This window comes from Mus caroli, chromosome 2 (assembly GCF_900094665.2).
Source record: "Mus caroli chromosome 2, CAROLI_EIJ_v1.1, whole genome shotgun sequence".
Lineage (NCBI taxonomy): Eukaryota > Metazoa > Chordata > Mammalia > Rodentia > Muridae > Mus > Mus caroli.
This window is the reverse complement of record NC_034571.1, coordinates 8,593,511-8,606,512: the sequence shown is the minus strand read 5'-3', so window position 1 is coordinate 8,606,512 and position 13,002 is coordinate 8,593,511.

Genomic DNA, 13,002 nt, shown 5'->3' with positions numbered 1-13,002 from the left:
TTGATATTTCTGCATGTATTTGAGTCTGCTGCTTGTTTTAATTATCTTCATCCAATTCCAAGTGACGCATGATATCAAGCATGACCAAGAATGGAAAGATTTCTTGGTGGAATTTTTTAAATCTTGATTGCTACAAGGAAAAAGCCCTTTAAAAAATAATAGCATCTTTCCAAGAACAGATTCCTGTAACTAAGACCGTTCCCCAAAATGGAAGAGGATTAAAGCTGGGGTATGTTTGACCCATTCCTGCTAGTCATGATGGTGCACCCCAAAAGGACTCAGAGGGAATGCCCAACTAGAAAACAGGAAATGAAACTAGTACAGCAGCAAGGGGGGGGGATCAGGAGGCTTTTTTATGCCTTGGATTTTGAGAGGAAAGAGCTGTTTATTCAAAACGCTGCTTCGGGGGACAGGAAGACAATGAGGAGAACAGAGACCCAGTGACCTCCTGGAATTGCTGACAGTAGCTCAGCCTCCCTGCCTGGTGTTCAGGAAGCCAGCCATGCAGACTCCAAATGTCCAGCCCTAATCAGAAGAGGTGACAGAGCAGACCTCAAGCACCACAAAAGTCATGAGAACGCTATTAACCACATTCAAAGTTGAGGGTGCTGCTTCCTCCCAAGCATCCATCAGGAAGACTCCAGACAGAAGCTCTGAAGCTAGGGGGTCAGTGCCTCAAAGGGGGTGGAGGCAAAGGACTTGTTCTCTCTCCCAAGACAGCAGATGACAGTGGGTGGTCAGCTTTGGCTCAGAGTCCTGGCTTAGCAGGAAATCCTTGTTTCTTCTGGGCCGCTAAGTCACTGTGTCTTGGTTTGCAAGCTGGATGGGAATCGTTCTGTCTCTGAATCTATCATGCTGACTTTGTTTTAAGGGGGCCCTAGGTAGTCCATGATGTTAACTTGATGTTACAACCTCTGTCAACTGTGCTATCCCATACCATACTCACTAACCCCACAACCAGTGTGTGTGTGTGTGTGTGTGTGTGTGTGTGTGTGTGTGTGTGTGTGCTTGTGTATGTGTGCACATGTTATATGCACATGTATGTATTTGTAGTGGCTAGATGTCAATGTTGTCTTCTTCGATCAATACTCATCAACCCATAGCTCACTGGGTTGGCTTGACTGACTAACACATGACCTCCATGGTACCTACTATCTTCTCTCTGCTGAGTTCCAAGACTGAACCCGAGGCACACGCTACTGCTCATGGCTTTTCTGTTTGTTGTTAACATAGATTCTGAGGGTTCTGAGCCATCTCCCTAGCTCTGAAGTGATCTAACATTAAGCTGAATTAAGTGTTCCTTAGGACTTCATGACTTCAGGATCTGGAGTATAGAAACCATGTCCCTGTTATTAGAGTTGCATATCACCACATTCCTTCACTTCACCTGTGATGATGTCATGAGTGATCCTCACCAGAGCCTGAAGAAATCTAGAAACACCCGTCAACCTACAACACCCTACCACTGAAAGAGTCTCGCTCACTTTGGGCTATCTTAAGTACATTTGCACTCTGTGCTACATACCTCACTTGTCCTTGGGGGCAGATGCTAGTGAGCCACACCCCTTGAAATCCCTCTCTGACCCCTTTAGTACTCGACTTCATATCTCAGGCAGCTGTGACCAGAGCCACACACCGACTGTGTCACTTGGGCTGGGGACCTAAAATAAAAGAGGCAAAATAGAGAAAGGCCAATGAGTCCAGTGTTTTCCACTGTCCACTCGCTGATTCATCAAGACATGAGGAGTCTCTGTATAAACTCCATCACCCTGAACTTCACTATGTCTTCTTTCCCATTATGGGCTATGAGGGAAAAATAAATTCTGCCTATGAGTTGCTTCTGCAAAGTATTTTAACAATGAGAAAAATTAACTAAAATTCCAGGGCTAACGTGAAACTGTGGTGGCTTCAGTCTCATGATATGTGAGAGTGGTGACTAATTCCTCACACACATCTGAAAGCCACCTTTCTGTTCAAAGTGTAATTTTCTGCATTCCCTCCTTTGGTTCCCTGGAAGCAGCCTGTGAATACACAGCAAGGATCCTGTGAACACACAGCAAGGATCCTATATACTGCTCCTTAACACAAGTCATGGTGCAAAGAGGCACCTTTCAGTGACTCCAGCCTGACTCAGGGAAAAGACCCTATAAACAAAAGCTTACATATAATGACAGGGATGTTTATAATAGGATTTTAAGATTCATTTTATCTTTAATTATGTATATACTCACCTAGGTATGAGTATATATATGAGTATATATATATATATATATATATATATATATACACACACACATGTGTGTGTGTGTGTGTGTATGTGTACATATAGCCACAGAAGCCAGAAGCCAGAAGAGAGTGTACAATCCCTAGAGTCAGAGTAACAGGCATTTGTGAGCTCTCCAGTCTTATTATGATTGTATTTTTCATGACCAACAAGTTAAATGTTCATTGGCACTTACACAAACAGAGTAAGAGGAACAGGATCATGAAAACAGGTGGGTTGTTATTTTAGATTATCTTCTTTTTTTTTTTTTTTTTTTTTGAGTCTATAATTACATCATCACCCCCTTTCCTTCCTCACTTCAAATCTTCCCGTATACCCTACCTTGCTCTCTTTCACATCTATGGCCTCTCTTTTCATTGTTATTATGTGCCTATACATAGACACAAATGTATTCCTAAATGTAGCATGCTCCAACTGTGCAGTGTTAGGTACTGGATGGCCAGCTGATGTGCTTTTCCCTGGATAAGACTACTGCAGCCACCCTCAGCATTGCTCTGTTGCCTGCAGCTCTTTGCATAGGGTCAAGGCCTCATAGGCTCCTCCTACCCCACCCCACCCCTGACAATGTTGACATGTCTTTCATTGTTGTCCTTGTTTAGTTCATTCACATTTAGGCAGCCATGTTGGTGAGATTTTATTGGTATTGCTTCTGACATCACCAGGAAATGCAATCTCACAGCAAACTCCCTGATCTGTGGCTCGCACAATCTCTCTGTTCCCTCTTCCATAATGTTCCCTGAGCCTTAGGTGTAGAGTTGTTTTGTAGATGTACCCCTTGAGACTGGGCTCTGCAAATCTGCATTTTGATTGGTTGTGCTTTTCTATAATGGTCTCCATTGATGAGGGGTGAGCACCACACTTATCTGTGGGTATAAGGACAAATAGAATGTAGCTAGGGATTGTGCTGGCTTAGTAAAGTAGCGGTTGTAGTTTCTCCTCCAAGATGTGTGACTTCACTAGCGCTGGCTTTCCAGTCCTGGGCGTGGACATAATTTCTTTCCCTCTTATCAAACCAGAGAGATGTTGTTTATTTGTGCCTGACACTGCTGTTCCCTGAGAGTCATTGCTGGGGTTCATAGGCATTATAACTGGGTAGGACTGTTGCTTTGTTCTCCCCTTGGAAGCTTGCTCAATGAATTCTGATACAATGGAAGCTAGTCCGCAGGGTCAGTCCCAGCTCTGCAGTGCCTCTGACTGAAGTGTCTGCATCTTTGGCAATAAGAACTTTCCTTCCATAAAACAGGGTGTTTTTTCCTAGGGATTGTGAGTGTCTGCTTGGATGCACATGTGTACATGAGCACACTAGGCCAGAAGTCAGCCTTGTGGGTCATTCTTCATATGCTAACTACCTTTTTTGCTTTTTAAAACATGGTCTCTCATCAGAACTAGAACTGACTAATTAGACTAGACTGGCCATCAAACCCCAGGAACCTCAATTCTGCTTCAAAGAATCATATTGTTAAAAGTAGAAATATTGGTGCTTAATATAATTACTGTTTCTTTTTACTTTTTCACATCTGAGCAATTGCCCAGCCCAGGATTCTGCCCCTTTTGCTTCCCTCTGTCTCCATTCCTACACTCATGAGAAACACAGCTGATGAGAAAATTTAGAAGAAGAAACTAAGCATTCCATCCCAGGCTCTTTCTTTCCTCTCTAGAGATGTGGGATATGACTTGGGAGGGAAGAAAGTATTTTAATGAAAAATGTATAAAACTCTGCCAAGGACCAGCCAGAAGATGGAAAGATCTCCCATGCTCATGGATTGGCAGGATTAATATAGTAAAAATGGCTATCTTGCCAAAAGCAAACTACAGATTAACTGCAATCCCCATCAAAATTCCAACTCAATTCTTCACAGAGTTAGAAAGGGCAATTTGCATATTTGTCTGGAATAACAAACATCCTAGGATGGGAAAAAAACTATTCTCAACAATAAAAGAACCTCTGGTAGAATCACCATCCCCTATCTCAAGCTGTACTACAGAGCAATTGTGATAAAAAGTGTATGGTACTGGTAAAGTGACAGACAGGTAGATCAATGGAATAGAATTGAAGACCCAGAAATGAACCCACACACCTATGGTAACTTGATCTTTGACAAAGGAGCTAAAATCATCCAGTGGACAGAAGACAGCATCTTCAACAAATGGTGCTGACTCAACTGGCGGTTGGCATGTAGAAGAATGCAAATGGATCCATTCATATCTCCTTGTACAAAGCTCAGGTCTAAGTGGATCAAGGAACTCCACATAAAACCAGAGACACTGAAACTTATAGAGGAAAAAGTGGGGAAGAGCCTCAAAGATATGAGCAAAGGGGATGATCCTTGAAGGATGAATGTGAAAATATGCACACTATTGTAGAAACAAGCTTTCATGCCCACAGCAACCATCAACACTCATAGAGGCCCAGGCCCTGCTGGCTCTGTTTCAGGGCAGGAACCATGTCATTCCATCTCTTACATGGCCATTCTTGACTCAGCAAAAATTTTAAATTTAAAAAATAAGATACAGTCTATCTGCATTGGTAGTAATATGGAAGTCATGCTGTATGTCAATTACCCTACAAAACAGTATATCTAGTTTTAACAAGCCATCTAGCCACAGACATAAGCCATGTTTTCTCAGCAATAAAAAAGTAGTATTTTATAACATTCATATGACTCCCCCATCTACCCTCCAATTGCTTCTAAAATCAGGGAAGAGCTATGTGCTACCTATTGACTCTGCAAAGTCCAAATATACCAGTAGAAGAATCATTTTATTCTAAATTTATTAATTGATAACTACTTAGAAGAAAAATAGTTCCCGTAGAAATAAGAGTCACAGTGCAATAGGGCTCATTAGAGATATCTTTTGCTTTTCATATCAATTCAGATCAACAATTAATTGACAACATGTAGCATCATGAGCTCATCTGAGAGCTATGTCACGAGTGGAAAGGTTTAACAGGTGACCATAGAGCCCACTGTGGTGGGTTGAGGAAGCTGATAGACATATCACAAGTGATTCCCATGCACAATGAATGGTGCCATAAATGTAGAATGACAGTTAAGATGCCATGGGAATTCACAGGGTGCTCATGGGGGAGCTGGGCATCTACCTATCAAGCATTAAAACTCAACCTTACGTTACACCACAGAGAAAAGTAACTCAAAAGAGCAAAGAACCTTTAACTATAAAACTCCTAGAAGAAAATCTTTGTAATGCTGCATAACTTGATTTACCATTATTTTTATTCATTGTAGCAAAACAGACAAAGCTTAAAACTTACCAACTGAACTGAATCAAGGGGTAAAGGGCACAGCAGTTAGCACCTGCTCAGTACATACATGTAGTTCCAAGAACCTTTTTTTCTACATGATGGTTTCTCATATATAAAATATAACTATAAGCAACCAAAGGTGAAAATGAGTAAACTGGATTTCACAAAAATTAGGAACATTTGTACATCAAAGAATGTTACAAAAGCTTTAAAATAAAAAGGTCAACAGAATGGGATGAAACATTTCTAAATCAGATATGTAAGGGGAAAGTCTAACATTTATATATCGCTACGTGGACACCAAAAGGTGCAGCCACTATAAAAAAAATGTTGGCATCTCCTCATAAGTATAAACAGAGTTACCAAGTGGTCCAGTAATTCCACTCCTAAGTATATACCTGAAAGAACTGGAAACATACATGCATGCACAGCCTTATACACAGGTGTTCACCCCAACATGATTTATAGTAGCCAAAAAGTAAAACAAAACAAATGCCAATTAACTTGTGAATGGATAGATAACAAAAATATGTGTCCCTGTATGAAACTAGTTTAGTCATAAAAAATTGGTGCTGGCTATAATATAGACTAACCTGGAAAACATTGTGCTACATGAAGTAAATTAGACATACACATTTTCTTTCATTACATCTATATGGAATATCCAGAATAGCCTCAGGTCAACTGAGCCAGAAAGGAGGTGAATAGTGGCCAGGGATAGGAGCAGGTAGAACATGGGTTGTTAATATACTTCATATATAGATAGTGAAATTATTTGGGGATAGATAATGATGAATATTATACAACTTTATGACTATATTTAAAGTCACTAAGTTGCAGGCCTTCAAAGAATGAATCTCAAATATGTGGATTGCAACTTAATTTGAAATTTTAATAATCCCAATGCTAGAAAGAACAAGAGGTAAGAAAACAGAAATTAAGTGGAACAAATGAAAACAAACTCTGCATTTCTATAAGCCAGAAGTATAAGAAGAGAAGAAATAAAGTCAAAACACTTTAGCAATAATTAGACAGTTCAGGAGGGTAAAACGTTCAAGTCTGGGGTTTCACCTTGTTCCTGTTTTCCTGTTCAAAAGATCCTTTGCAATTCCTCTTGATGTATACATCAATATACCAGTCATATTTGGTTCTATCCTAAGTCTCCCTCTGCATATATGATATAGTTGTGTAGCTTAGTGTTTTATGGGATTTCTAACATAGGGAGCAGGGGTTGGTTTTGACTCTTTTGCCTGCTTTTGGGACCTTTGTCCTCCTGGGTTGTGTTGTCCAGCCTTAATAGAAGGAAAGGTGCCTAGTCTTATTGCAACTTGCTAAGCCATGTTTGGTTGCTATCCCTGGGAGGCCTGTGCTTCTCTGAAGGGAAAGCCAGGAGGCGTGGGTGGGGAGCTAATGAAGGTTGGGAGGAGGGAGGGGAAGGGAAGCTAAGTGAAGGCTGGGAGGGGAGATGGGAGGGGAAGCTGGGTGAAGGCTGGGAGGGGAGAAGAGAGGGGAAGTTAGGTGGAGGCTGGGAGGAGAGAGGGGAAGGGAAGCTAGGTGAAGGCTGGGAGGAGAGAGGGAAAGGGAAGCTAGGTGAAGGCTGGTGAGGAGGGAGGGGAAACTGTAGTCTGGATGTAACATATGAGAGAAAAGAGCATATTCATTTGGTAGGCTCCATCTTCAGGTTAGATTTTGTTTCCTCCGGTGAACCATCTCCAAAGCTCCTGTGTCCCTGAATAGTCTGAGTTAGCTAAGAGACCTCCATGACAGACACTACACAGCCTGAGTCAACCAAATGTTTGATGGCAGAATCACTGTTTTAAACCACTGAGGTCAAATTGTCTTAGGTTAGACTACATACATTCTCACCTGAATTGGAAAAGTTCTGCTTGGTCCTGCCAAGGAAAGTAGCTAAGTAAGGGAAAACACAAGCAAGCACAAGGACCTCTGAAACGGTGTAGGGAGCACAGTCATTTTAAATCATTAACTTGCTCAGATGAATTCCCACAAATATCTTGAGAATTCTGGAAAGTTCATTTTTAATCTTCCATGAAATACCAGGGTGAATTCTTACTTTGTAGCTCGATTACTAAGTTCATGTAAAATAAGTCAATACAAACGAGAAGATTCTCAAATCAACCTTATACATCAAATATGTGAATATTTATTGTATACATATTCATGTCTTAATATATGTACAGATGTGCGCAATGATTTAAAAGTATCCACATACACTAGGGTTGCACACATATCTAACAACACACTTGAGTATATAATATGTGTGTGTGCGTGCACATGCATGTACGCATGTATTTTAACTATGTAAACGGTAATAGGATAACAGAAAAGCAGATTAGCCAAATGTTTATTCTCTCCTTTGTCATTAGAGTAAAGGAGGCAAGGATGATATTTCCCAGCTGGACAACACTTCAGTAGAGTGACAGGCTGATAATAGAAAGAACAGAAATATGATTACTGTGTTTACACTGAGCCCAGGAGCTGAAGGCTATGGTGTCCATGAATATGGGAAAAGGCACACAATAGTTGTTAATTCTTGAAAGTCTTCCCCTGGTTAATTCTTGAAAGTTTTCCCCAGTCTACTGGAGATAACCAGAGAATGGAGAGCCACTGCAACCAGCTTGAGAGTTCTGGTTGCTAAGTAACCATGAACCAGAAGAGAAAGGACAGGAAAGACAGATGAGAATGTAGGAGAAATGCATGTGTATGGGCTAATATGGTAGACCAGATGTAAATCACATCTGACTTTAAATAATGCACCAGGCACTAGTATAGAAAATACCAGCTCACCTACTGATGTGGCAGATAGTCTTCCAGACTTGATGCAATAGTTAAGCTAAAATTAGATAAGAATTTGAAAGCATTATAAGGTTCTTAAGAAAGATAGCACGCACAACTATACTGAAAATCTAAGTGTAATGATTTTATATATGTATTTTAGGATCTTCTGTCTGGAAAGTTGGGGAGTGGAGGTATTTATTATTTTCTTTATATTTTCTAGTAATTTATAGTTAGGAGTAAATATACACTATTGAAAAAGGAAATGTAACTAACACTGTTAAGAAAACTGTTGTAGACATTTGCTTCTTAATTTGATCCCACACTGTAAGACACATGAGAACAAACAATATATTTACAGGAAGCTCATGAAATACTATGATGTTTTTATATATTTATGTGAGGTACATAAAATATCCTAGAGTTTTACATATTTATTATGTCTAAGAATTGTTACTTCTAATCCAATTGCTACTATCACATCCAAAAGTTGCTACTTGTACAAGCCCAGCTTATTCTAGGCCCATTCCAGACAAAACTATCGCCATGGGATCATTTATCTATATTATATATGAGAGAAGTTGAACTGTCATAAGCAGCAAATAAACCATCCAATACAAACAGATGGGAGTGGTGTGCAGGTCAGGATCTTAGAAAGCCTATCAGCACTGAGTCCAAGGTCTAGGTTGGGATGCATCAAGCCTGTACAGTATATCCCCATGGCAACAAGCATTCTCCAAAGAAGACCCCCAGAGTCTGGCAATTGTGGTTTGATGGCTATGTTACAGAGGCAACAAGCTTAGCAGCCTGACCTGATTCATCCTTTAATGAACAGATGGTTCACCGATGGCCAGAGCAGGGACTTTGAGTGCACATGTAGATGACTTCAGTTCCACTTTCTAGAAAGAGAAAAAGGTTTACAGTGACCCTTCACTCCCGGAGACAGGCAGATACTTTCCCAATGGTCTTCATAAGGTTATGCTCTCAAAACAAGACACAAGGCAGCTGTTTGGGACACTGCCCTATCTACAGCGTCTCCCTGCTGCACTCTGTTGGTGTTGGCACGAGGAGGTATCACAGGAGAATTCAGTTATCATAACACTGGGAAGACAGGGGACCAGGAAACAGCACCAGGAGGAAAGCCAACTCCTTTGATTTCTGGCCACCCTTGCCCTGGCTGTCACAGAATCTCCTAGCAGGCTGTGAATGCTGCCTGATACCGTTTCGGGCCCCAAGGCTTGATGATGCTTTGGGATTTTCAATCCTTTCAAGCATGTCTTGATGTCTTCCACTTTATAAACTTCTGACCCTCTCTGCTCCATGACTTACTCGCTCATCTGCTGAAGATGCTCCTTCAACTTCCTTTAAAATAAATATGACCTCCCCTCACTCCTGCCCGCTTCTTCCTTCCAGGATGTGGCTGGCTGCCAGCAAGTCAAGGGTTGAGATCAAAGGGAAGTCACTGCTAAGCAAGGGAAAGCACACATTGTCAGCTGTGGTCTTCCAGACAATGTGACTCACAAGAAGGGGTGACACAGAAAAAGGGGAGAGAGTAAAGATTTAGGATCGCTTCCCACCTCTTAGTTGTGATTGAATGAGGCTGGCCTGCTAACAGAAGGAAGGAAGCCATGTTCATTGAGATTTATGACCAGAGTCTAGTGTTGCCTGCTGGAAATTTACTAAACACTGGACATAAATCTCCAACTTGGAGATCCCTGTTCCTTCTTGAGAAACTAAATCTCATCAACTAGACAGTATTTCCTTATCACACCTCGGCACCAAAACAAAGGTGCAAAATGTCACCCAAAGTGATCTTTGCAGAGCCACTGAGATTCCTAAAGCCATGTTTAGTTGACTGCGGAATTTCTCACACTCTGTAAAGGGACCTCATCCCAAGGTCTTCTAAGTTGCAAGCCCCTTACTTTGATAAGCTAGGCAGCTACGCTTACCACGGGGAAACAAGTGTCAGAAGGACTTTCTATGCTCTGTATCTGAGGCAAGACAAAATTTACCCTTCCCCTCAGGCTTCTTCAGAGAGTCGTTGTACATAACCTAGGATGTATAATACATAGATATGTGCATTTTAAAAAGAATTTTAAATTCTATTTTTAAGTAACAGGTTTTTTAAAAAAGGAAATACATATAAAGAAACCAATAAAAATTATCTACGTCCACTCAAAAATTTCATGTCTACTAAAAGAATCAACATTTAAGAAGTCACAAAAAAAGTCAGGCAGGTGACCTGAAATAGTAACCCCAGCACTGGTGACATAGACAAGCTGATCCCTGGTGCTCTCTGAACAACCACTCTAGCCTAACTAATACTTTTCCACAGTGGTGGTAACCCATATTACATAGAGCTGGACCACTGCTCAGTCCAACTAGTACTTTATTTCATTTCTTTGAGATAAGACCTTTCTATCCCAAGCTGGTCTTGACCTCTTTATGTGGCCCAGGGTGGCCACCAACTCTCAATACTCACACTTCAGCCTCCCAAGAGCTGGGCCTATAAGTATACATTACCATGCCTTGTTCTAATAAATGGTATTATTGTTGACTTTTAAAATCTTATTTTAATAAAATAATGTAAAACAATTAATTGACATTTTGTAGTAACTATTTTAAAACATGGCAAATCAACAACTTTAAAATTAAAATATAAAAACCTTCTAAGAATGTAATGGTAGACAAGCGAGGAAGGCTTCTCACTGCTATGTAATTGATGGAGAAATATCTCAGTCAGTAGTGTTTCTGTACTGATCAAGAACGGGCACCTGAGTTCCATTCCCAGAACTCATGTAAGGTCAGGCTTTGTGATAGGTGAGTGTGATCCTGGTGCTGAGAAGGTAAAGTCAAGATGATCCTTGGGGCAAACTAGCCCTGGTCACTCTTACATAAGTAATAAACCCTAGGTACCAGGGAGGAACCCTGTCTCAAAGACAAGATGGCTGGTTCCTAGAAAACAATACCCAGTGCTGACCTCTGTCCTAAATACATGTGTGTGCATGCACATACACTTTACACACAATTAAATAAACATAGATATTAATATTTTTGGTAAAATAAACATGTTGTAAATTCCCACTTAGCCATTTTAAGCATTTAATTCATTCACAACATTGTGTAGCCAGAATCTCTTGTTCTAGAATATTTTCCTCATCCTTGAAGGAAACCCTCTACCCACTAGCTCTCCAGTTTCCAAATCCCACTCCAGCTCCTAACAAGATCCTGTTGACTTTCTAGCTTTGTGGCCATGTCTTTTCTGCACGTGGCACAGAGATGCAATCACAGAGCATGCATTTGTAGCTGGCCTCACATACTTAGCATCTTGCATCCTCCTGAGATGAGACCTGGTGGCGAGCATCAGAGGGAGAGCAAAATGGACCTGCCAGCTGCCGGACCAGCCTTCATGTTAAGCTCCAACTAGATTTCCTTTGCCAAATAGAGTTTCTTTCTTCATTGCTCATGTTTGAGGCAAACTAAATTTTGTATCTAAATCTTTCCTGAGCCTGTAAGATTGGTTTCACTTGAAATTTTGAAGCCAGTGACTCTCCTTCTGCTTGTAACACAGCACTGGGTTTGTACCCATTTCTGTTGTACACTTTGTTCATGCAAGCTACAGAAAGCTCAAAGTGCACTAGTCAACAAGAGGTTTATTGACGTGTGTGTGTGTGTTTAAAGCAATACCTAAAGATAAAGTATTTACGCATCATCCAGCATTTGACTGGCATCTTCAATGGCTGATATTTATGTGGTTGTTCTTCCTTCCTTCCTCCCTTTCCTTCTGTATCCCTGTCTTCTTTTTTTCTCTAATTCTCTGTCCTTTTGAAAGCTCCCTCCAACTCTTTCTTCCTCACCAAGGATGATGAGTTATTCTTTAGTAGTTTCCAAAATAACTTCTTCCCCAATTTGTCCCAAGAGAGAAAAGGACCACTGCTCCTCTAGTTCTGGCTTTATGAGGACAGGAAAACTCCCCCAGTCTTCCAAACAGGTGTTCTTGTGTCTCACTGACTATGACCACCTATCCTACAACTACGCCCACCTGGGCAGAACAAGAAACGTGGGCTTGCCTGTCAATATTTCACTCTAGGAACTGCCAAGGACACAGAAAATAATAGATTGCCATAAAATACCTCTGTAAATTGGGCTTCTCTTAGGAGGAAAAGTTAGAAAAATTAAACTTTATAGGCTGCCTACAGGGTCTGCTATTGGGTTTACATTGGGGGTACATGTGTATGTATGTACAAAGGAACTCTCCAAAACTTCTAGGAAGGCTAGACTGGACTGGCTGACTAGTGAGGCCACAGAGCCCACCTGCCTCAGCCTTCCCAGCCCTAAGATTATAAACAAGCACCACAGCGCTCAGCTTCTGTCATCATGGCTTTAAAATGAGCACTGTAGAGAATTCTCAGCACATAGCAAGCACATAACCAAGTTATCCCCCAATTCCTTGCATTGATTTTTTTATTTGTTTGTTTTCATTTTTTCAGATAGGCTCTGTCTTTTTAGACCAGGCTGGCCTCAAACTCACAGAGGTACTCCTGTCTCTCCCTCCCAAGAGCTGACATTAAAGACATTCCCACCAGACACCTACACTATCACATGGAGCCCTTGTGTTGATTTCTAAGCAATTGCTTGTCAAACCTTCAGATAGTTTGTG